At 38.4% G+C, this 9,594-nt stretch overlaps 1 pseudogene; it reads right to left on the bottom strand.

Moving 5' to 3' along the window:
• The window catches only part of LOC148023403 (putative pectinesterase 53), a 52,688-nt pseudogene extending 44,858 nt beyond the window's left edge, over positions 1-7,830 (bottom strand).
• Positions 7,831-9,594: the final 1,764 nt, after the last annotated feature.

Consider the following 9,594-nt stretch of genomic DNA (forward strand, 5'->3'; position numbering starts at 1 on the left):
CCTAGAATAATGTCACTAGATTGTAATGGGACAACTAAGAAGTTTCTTCTTTCAATATATGGACCAATTTGAATTTCTAAATCTTGAACTTCTTGTGTGCCATTGTACCTAGTACCTAAAAATGCAGCTTTTATGCGATAGTGCGTAGGTACAGTATGCAATTTCAATTCCTTTACCAATTTTGCTGAAATAAAGTCATGCGTACTACCGTCATCATGCAATATAATTCTTTCTTTTCCATGCACCATACATTTCATAGTCAACAATGAATGTAAAGTAGGCATACCTGGTAAAGTGTCGGAAGTAGTAGTAGGATCATCTTCTTCTTCAGTGAAATCCGGCATATCCTCATGCTCGTCTTCGTCCATAGCTCCAAGGTAGTTGATATGTGCTGATGGCTTCTTTGAATGACAATTTGCTGCGAGATGGCCTGGCTGGTGACACTTATAGCATACGATAGGCTTGGCTTTGGTCACATTATTTGCAATGGCTGGGAGTCTGGGTATATTTGGATTTGCTTGTTGGATAGGCTTAGGATTTGGATTGACAGTGGATGGTAATGCAGGTGGTTTAGGCCAATTCTTGCGGAAAGATGGTGATGAAAAACGACCTGGATTAAACCTTCTGAAATTTGAATTGAATTGTTTAGATCCATAATTACCGTTTGCTTGGAATGGCTGTGGTCGTCGATCTCTTCCACGTAACTTATCTTCAGTGTCGTGAGCTAAGGAGATGGCGTCTTCAAGGGTAGCAGGCTTGAACATATTCACCTCAGCGTAGTAATGTCCAAGAAGTCCAGACATGTACTTCCGCTTATGTGTCGTCTCTGGTACGTCTTCAAGCATGCGTAGCTGTAGGAGTGCATTCCAAAAACGCTCTGTATACTGTGGAATAGGCTCACGATCGCGTTGTTGAAGTAAATCCCATTGCTTGATAGCCTTCTCATGAAATTGCGGTGGAAGGAAATTTTGCATGAACTTCTTCTTGAAATCTTCCCATGTAGCAGGACATTCTATACTCTTGCGGACTACAGTCCACCAAAGTGATGCTCTATCTATCAGATGATTAGTAACACACTTGATTTTATCTTTCTCAGGATAAGTTTCCTCATGGAAATAGTCATCAAACTGGCTAATGAATGATAAAACAGTCTTTCCTTCTCTTATGCCATTGAAAGTGCGAAACTTGAAACTTCGTTTACTTATCTTGGATTTCTTGCGAATGGTTTGTGCTTCAAGAGTGGCATCAATGGTACGGCGAATCAGATCTTCAGCTTGAGGTTCTTCTTTATCAGTGGACGCTCCTTGTAGCTTTGTCAATTGCGCTTGCAAGGCTTGCCTAGCTCTTCGCTCTTCGTCCAATTGCAACATGATAAGATCCAGCTTTTGCTCCATGGTAGCCTCGGGTAGGTCGTCTTCAGCCATAGGATCATCCATAAGTGGGGTAGTCATCCTGTAAAACTCAACAAACCTTTCTCACTCAAAATCAGTTAGCGGGATGAGCGTAGCTCAAATTTGGGGTTACAAGGCTATGTATTTTGGGTATTTTCTTCTTCAATTTTCAGAAATTCTGAAATATTTCTGTCTCCGTTTGCTGAAAGTACTTCAACGAACTTGTAGATAGGTAAAACAGCTTGCTGCGAACAACTTTCCAGTTCTGAGTTTTTGCAAACAAACAAGTCTTCTAGGAGTTTCGAGCGTTAGTCAGTTCTGATTTAGTCTGACTTGCAGAGTTGCAGACTTAACAGACTTGCAGGGTTGTTGACTTGCTGAACTTAGCTGATTTGCAGGACTTGCAGTACTTGATTAGTGTTGACTTGCGAAACTTGTCTTCTGGAGTGCGTGACCCGGAGTTTGCAGACTTATTGGCCTTCACTGACTTGCAGAGTATAGTAGGATTTAAGCTTAATTAGTTAAGCTTAAAGCTTAATAAGCTTAAGTAAGAAGCTACAGTCCGCCGTTTTTTTTCGTGAAGAGGGGGGGGGCCGTTTTTTTTTTCCGCGTGATTTTCGGACCTCCCAGGATGCATCGATTTGTTGATTTGAAGCTAATCAAGCTTCTCTAATACCCTTAAGCTTTATGATTAAGCTTTTGATTAATAGGATTAAGAGTTTTTCTCACAGTTTCATCACGACTTGTTCATGGAGTTGAGGGAGTGGTCCTCCGCCGACAGAGAGTGGTCCTTCGCGATCTGAGAGTGGAAACAGGGGTTCTTGATCGCCAGAAGTCTGCCTGTATCGACGGTTTGCGACGAGATTGACTGTAGAGGCCGTTTGTTCTTGGAGCTCCGCCTTCGCCCGAGATTAGTAGCGATTGGAAGCCCTTGATCTCTGCTCCGCTCTGATACCACTGGTGCGCAGATCGGACGCAGGTAGCTCACGTAGTGAATTCCCAAAGGTCCCCAAGAACAAAGCACTCTACTTTTTAGCACAAAAACCAATGTAAAAACAAGCACGACATGAGACAAGAGACAAATTGGGTTGAATCTCCCCCATGCCTTGTGTGAGCGCTTCACAAAGCATGTATTTAATATATATTTCCAATCTTTTTGCTCAAAAATAGCCCAATTACAAAAATATGACAAGCTTTTAGCTTTTGAGTTTGCTTTCTACCAAAAATAGGAAAATAAAGCTAATGGACGGTGCCCAAAGAGTCTGGCACGCCCAATCTCAATGTCCAAATAAAAATAACATATCCAGGCGCATAAGCGCATACAAAATAATAATAAATAGTCGATGTCTCTATAGACATAATCAAAATATAGGCGTGGCGCCTATCAAAATATAGTCGAAAGGTCGAAAGCCCGCTAGACTCCAATGCTTTCCTCCGCCACTGCTGCTATCTCTACACATCAACTGAAGCATTCACAATCGTTAGTAAAATAACACAATTAAACCGACAAAAGTGAATACCTAGCAGTCTTCAGCTTCATAAATAAATCAACTGGTTAGAAATAAATCCTAACCTTAATTTATTACGAGTGCGCACTCTAAACTCATAAACGTTTATTAATTTAATATGCATTTTGCGGAATCACCCGCTATGGAATCACCCATGTACACACTAAATTAATGAAACGCCCGAAAAGGATAGGCGTCCCCATCAACTTCTCGCACAAAGAATCCTCTTTGTGTATGAGCCCCGGTCATCTAAGTTTACGGAATCCACCGTAAAACCTCACGGAATCCACCGTGGAATATGCCTCCTGGCATCACCATGCCTATGTAGGTTTGCCATGTCGACTTCTAATCTAGAGATGATGGCTCTTTTGAAAAAAATGATGAGTGAGGATCCCAAACTGCTTGGGCTTGTGGATTGAGTTGTGGAAGAAGTGAAAGGTAACTAATTCTAATAACTAAATTTATACCTAATTTTATTACTATTTTATGTGTTCCAATCCAAGTGCTAAGGAATTAAGTGATTTAGTTTGATATAGTACTTCTTTTTAAAAAATATAAGTCTCTTATGTTTCTAAACTTTGGTTTATTATGTGTACATAAAGGTAACAAAATTACAAATGCAGGTACAAGAGATAATGGAACAATGAAAGCTAAGGAGGTCATTGGCCCTAATGTCTCTTCAAATCACGATACAGGTATATGTCTTTATTTCTACTAAACTTTGAAAATTTAAATTTGTACATATATTGCATCTTGCTTTATTAGGTGATTCATTTTGAGATTAACAAGCTTTAATTAGTCTCTTTGCCAAATATAAAATGTTCATAGTTATTCATATCTTTAAACTTTGAGTAATTGTGTGTATATATATAAACATAGATGAAAGAACAACAAAAGGTGGGAAAAGAGGTAATGTAAGAAAGGGAGATAAGGAGGTTACTTGCGATAATGTTTCTTCAAGTCAAGATGCAGGTACCAACTTTAAGGATCAAAAACTTGTACAAATTTGGTGACCCAAATAGTAACACAATATCTAATTACTTTCTTTTGTGTTATTGAAAATTTTCATAACCTTGTATTATCGTGAGCTTTGGTTAACTCTATGTATATATAGGTAAACAAGTTACTAAAGATGACACAAGAGACAATGTAAGAAAGGAAGACATTGAGATTGCTTGCCTTAACACTTCTTCAAGCCAAGAATCAGGTATTATCATCTTTCTTATGTTGATAATGAGTCATTTTTTGAAATGGTTATACTAACTAATGATATTTGATCACTTGAGTATCAATAGGAGTGATACTCATACCATCATATGATGATATCTATCGGCCACCCATGTTGAAATTTAGAGAAGAGGGTAGACTTTATGGAAAAAAGCTCTTGGCTGAATACTTTAAAAGTCAACACACTATCATGCTCGAAAATTATCATCGAGTACGTAGGTGGTTTGAATCCTTAAATCCAGATGATCTACGCTATAAAAATGCGGATAAAAATTATATCATGAAAATTATATCAGAGAATCACCATGAGATTTTACCATTGAAGTTTACTGGATGTGAGTACATATGGAGAGAGAATGACATATATGACTGGTGGAAGGGTACAAAGCAAGATGAAAGAAAGTATTTGAAGAAAAAAGATTTTTTAAAGAAGGTAAGTTGATTGTTACTTTTTTTAATTGGCTTTCCTAATATTTGAGGTGTAGATTCTTAGTTATTGAACTATTAATCTTATGACATATAGAGAGAATTATCCACATCTCTTGGAGTGGATGATATAGATAAGCTTCAAAATGTATCAAATGACATAACATCATCAATGGTAAGATGATATGATTTATAAGTTTGATATCATAAGTGTAGGGTTGGCTCTTTTTCTCCCATACTCATTTAGGGGTGTCTATTGATGGCAAAGTGAACCATATGTTGCTACTATTGATTCTAATCAACTTGATGTATACATTCCTAGCATGGATGATATTGCGAATGAACAAGGTTTGAAAAAGGTATCTTATAATCTTATATGTTTATCATTTTTGTACTCGATTCCATATATTTTGGAGACATTTGATGTATACACATGATCTTATTTTGTTGATGTAGCCTCTTGAAAAAAGTAGCTCCTTTGAAGGACAACAATACAAGCAAACAGATTTATCCTTGCAGGTAATGCTTTTGAGCTCATATCTAATAACTTTCTTTGAGAATGTCTCTTATACAGATACTTATACATTAACTTTCATTTTTCATAGATGAATATGTTCGTGGAGGAAGAAAAGAGCTTTGAAGAATTTCAATGTTATACATCCGATGAGGTTCTTTGCTTTATATTAAATTTAAGATTAATCATATGATTCATGTTCTTAACAGTATCTTATCCTTTACATGCTTAAAATGTAGGATGTTGAAAATGAAGACGAGACACTTGATATGGAAAATTGTGCCAGCTTTTCAAAGTTATTGTCACATGGTTTAGACAAAATAATGTACTCAACTAAACGACAAGAAACTCTAGAACAAAGTATCCATAGTTCAAGCAATGATAAGGTATGTAACTTTTTTTTCTATATAAATGTTTTTAATGTGATTACTAATTTTAGTTTTGAATGTAGGCTAATCCAGATGATGACATTAATGAAACATCTCGAAAAAATCAAAGAAAGAGGAAGGTATTTGATATATGTTTGTGAGAGAACAATAGCGTCATAGTTTAGTGAATAACTAAAGATATGATTTATTATATAACTATTTATTTTACGTGTTGACTAGCCAAGTGAAAATATGAAGGATATTTTGCAACAAAGGAACATGAAACGAGATACCAGTATCAACGAAAAAGAACCAAAGGTGCTAGATGTAAATGTTTATATTTTTATTTATGTCATACATGAAAAGCATAATCTAATCTTTTTATTTTATTTGAATTAGAAATTTAAAGATCTCCCAAACCAAGGCATTGAGATTAACATTTCAAATGATACTCAAAGGGTAACTTTATTGTTAATTTATATTTTAATTAGATATATATAATTGTAGTCATGTAGTTGAATTTGTAGCTTTGAGATTAACATTTCAAATGATGCTTAAAGGGTAGCTTTATAGTTTATATATATATATATATATATAATAGTCATGTAGTTAAATTTATAGCTTTTCATATCATAATTCGTGTCATTTAATTATTTATACATAGTATAATAAGTTACTTATTCTCTTTTTGTTATTCAATGCAGGTTAATATGACAAAAGAGAACATGGAAACCATACTTTTGAAGTATCTTGGTGTGCTTACAATTAATGATATGTACTTTTCTTTAAAGAGTACATACATGAATCTCAAAAAGATTGAAGCTAGCTTTCGAGTCTTGATTAAGGATACAAAGAAACCAACAAGTGACGATATGATTAAGGAGATTGTTTATTGGCTACTAGGAAATGGCAAAGTTGTATTAAACAAAAATAGCAATGTGCTTAGTCTAGATGATGTGGAAGTTTTAGCATAACTTCTACTTTGAGTTAAGAATTTATTGCTTTTCAACATATTGGAGATTTGAGGAATTACTCAAACATTTATTACTTTGGAACATATTGGAGATTTAAGGGATAAAACATTCAAAACACATGTTGCTTAATTAGTTTTTAGTTCTATGCTCCTTTAAAAGTATTTTCATTTTTCATTTGGTTGCTAGAAGTAGATGTTGATGTCTTAATTTGTTTAATCTATTTTGATCATTAGATGTATGTTATTGATCCTTACTTAGAAATGATGACATTCTCTATATAAATTTCTAGTTAAAAATTTATTGTGTAATTTCTTGTTTGACATTAGCATGTCTAAGAGTAAGGGCAAAGTAGATAAATTGATAAGGAAAAAAGAGAATTCCATGGATTCCCTAGTTGAAAGTACATATAAGTAGGGAATGTAAAAAATAGAAAAAATGAGAGATTTCCTAGTGAGAGTATCTAGGGAATCACATGGAATATTTCTTATATAGGAATTATTCCCTACATAGAAAATTCTATATTTTCCTATGTATGAAATATTTCCTATGTAGAAAATATTTCCTACATAGAAAAGGTCTTATGTGATTCCCTACTTATTCTCACTAGGAAATATCTCATTTTCCCTAGTTTTTACTTTCCCCACTTATATGTATTTTCAACTAGGGAATTCCATGGGGAATTCTTTTTTTTTCCTATATGGGGATCGATTGAAAGTTCCTTGTGTAAATCGATAGCCTTGGGATTAAAACAGTAAAGCACTATGACACCAAGAGTGCCAAGGTACTGCAGGTTATCCGGCTAATGATCGCGGAGCACAAATTACTTATAATTGGGCTAATATAGAGTCTCCAAACTTCGTAGCCCCCATATGCGTGTGGCTCAACGTCCCTGGGGATAATGAAAATCTAATCTTTTTATCATGGCGAGCTGGGTGATGGCCCATACGAATCCAGGCTGCTGGTGAAAATGCGAAGCGACAACCTAATGGTAGTGAATAATATTGCCAGAAGGATTAAGGGGAGCGTTAAGAGTTGGGGCTCTCACGTGTAGGTGCCCGCTGCGATGCGGATGGTGACACGCTGGCTGTTGTGATTGGGCAGTGCGTCCACGGCAGCCTGGACGGTGCCGTACTGGCCGCTCTTGCCCACCGTCAGAACTGCTCCTCCTGCCGACGATGACGTGGCATCCTGAATCTTATCGACCGACGTAGTAGAAGAAGAAGTGGTAGTAGTGCTGGCGCTGCGGTGCTTGAAGGCCACGTAACCAACCCAGGCGGTGAACTCGGCTTGGCGCTCGCCAAATGTCAAGTTTTGATTGGCGAGCGGGTGGGCTGCAAGTAAGCTGCGCCTGCTCCCACTTATACCGCGGACCAGTGGAGAACAGTACGCGCCGAGCGCCAAAATGATGAGGACGGAGACCATCATACTGTGCACGAGATTACGCATAATATTAGAATTTAGAAATATGAGTGAGAAACTCGAGAGAGTGTGCGTAGTGCGTAGTATACGTACAACAATATGAGAGAGAGAGAGAGAGAGTGGGTGCGTGTGTCTGTGACACTGTGTAGTGGGCTTAATCTCAGTACTTGCAGATGCGGCACTTGTCATATCCATGCCCTTTTATAGTACACACGACACACTTCTGACTCGAGCAATCATCAGCCCGTATAATTTGACCAGAGCTGAGAGGAATAAGATCTCGCACAGTTCCTTTTCAAACTTGGGCTCTCGACTCTCGAGGCTCCCTACACCAATGACCATCCTACTAGATAGCCAGCCTCTTGAATGCACTCAACTCATGACGTCATAACAAATTATGGATAGCTTCAACAGACTTGGAGTCGTAGGTTTGAATCTCCAATGCCAGCCCGAAATGCCGACTGGGGGGACGGCTCATGCTCCCAGTCAGTCATGCAACGAGTTGTGGGGGAGGCTGGAGCCCACAATCAACTCGATCCCTTGAGTTTCTCGCCTCACCCACAACTCATGAGACAAGATTTCTAGCGCAGCAAGGGGCTCAAGTAAATCGATTGAAAAAGGTGCTCAAACCTTTGAGTTCTCTTAGAGCTTGTTCGTGTCTAGGGCGAACAGGGGTAGCGAGACCCCATTCCCCCCACTATTCCTCGATCGCGACCATCAAGAACAGGAGTAGTGGGGTTTTCTTCATACCCCTCAATTGGCCTTAGTACATACACCGTTGACAAGAAGTAGCACGATCTCACCGCAAAGAGGGTTAATGCAAGTGATTCGTCCATGGAGGTGCTCAAACCTTTGAGTTCTCTTAGGGCTTGTAATTCGTGTCTAGGGTGAACAGGGGTAGCGAGATCCCATTCCCCCCACTATTCCTTGATTGCGCCCATAAAGAACAAGGGTAGTGGGGTTTTCTTCATACCCCTCAATTGGCCCTAGTACATACACGGTTGACAAGAAGTAGCACGATCTCGCTGCAAAGAGGGTTAATGCAGGTGATTCATCCATGGAGGGTCTGTGGGGCTCAATATCCAATCAATCGTGACGACACTTTGACTTTGAACCTCAATCAATTGTGACAACGACACTTTGACACCATATTGATGGGGTTGATTTTGTCATTGTTGTTAAAACCCTTGTGTTCAGGGAGCAGGTGTGACCACAAAGAAATGTTGTTTGCAAAAACACTTCCTCATACCCCCCCCTCCCCCCCTTGTTGGCCCTGGTGTGATGAGGCTCTCGTTACCTCCGTTCTGAGGACTCCACAATTTTCCTCGCATCTTTGCTTCGAAAAGAAAAGGAGGGCAAGCGTGCAATTTTACGTTCGTCCGACTCCAAACACACATATGTCCAAGAAGACATCCAAATAGTGGAAAATGGGCTCTTTCCATCAAAATGTGAAGCACTTACTGGTTTGATGATTTTTCTCCATCATGCACTAGTTGCTCGTTTTTGGTGCTAGGTACGGATGGGCTTATCTTAGGGCTTCATGTGTCCACTTGTTCGGGACCCTCTGATATCAGTCATGAGATGAGGCTCCTCTCGGATGATGTGGTAGTGGTGATATACGGAATTTGCAGTTGATCAAAAGTTACTCTCATAGAGTAGGGTCATGCGTATACAAATGGTTTATGCATGGCTTCAAATTTTAGTATGTTTGAGCTCTCTTGATTAGCGTAATACCAATGCGAATGTGGTGCCTATTTGTAGGGACTT

Source organism: Lygodium microphyllum, chromosome 16 (genome assembly GCF_053477565.2).
Source record: "Lygodium microphyllum isolate KBCC chromosome 16, Lygodium_microphyllum_v1.1.10, whole genome shotgun sequence".
NCBI classification, from domain to species: Eukaryota; Viridiplantae; Streptophyta; class Polypodiopsida; order Schizaeales; family Lygodiaceae; genus Lygodium; species Lygodium microphyllum.